Source organism: Corvus brachyrhynchos, unplaced genomic scaffold (assembly GCF_000691975.1).
Source record: "Corvus brachyrhynchos isolate BGI_N302 unplaced genomic scaffold, ASM69197v1 scaffold47, whole genome shotgun sequence".
Taxonomy (NCBI): domain Eukaryota; kingdom Metazoa; phylum Chordata; class Aves; order Passeriformes; family Corvidae; genus Corvus; species Corvus brachyrhynchos.
Window position 1 is genome coordinate 1,420,301 of NW_008239292.1, and position 423 is coordinate 1,420,723.

The window sequence follows — 423 nt, forward strand, 5'->3', positions numbered from 1 at the left end:
GGGCCGGGAATGGTTGGGAATGGTTGGGAATGACCAGGAATGGCCGGGAATGACCGGGAATGGCCGGGAATGGTTGGGAATGGCTGGGAATGGCCAGGAATGGTTTGGGAATGACCGGGAATGCCCAGGAATGGCCGGGAATGGCCTGGAATGGCCGGGAAAATGACCAGGAATAGACCGGGAATGGTTGGGAATACCCAGGAATGGCCGGGAATGGCCGGGAATGACCGGGAGCTGGGAATGGCCAGGAATGGTTTGGGAATGACCGGGAATGCCCAGGAATGGCCGGGAATGGCCTGGAATGGCCGGGAAAATGACCAGGAATAGACCGGGAATGGTTGGGAATACCCAGGAATGGCCGGGAATGGCCGGGAATGACCGGGAATGGTCGGGAATGGTCGGGAATGGTTGGGAATGGCCAGG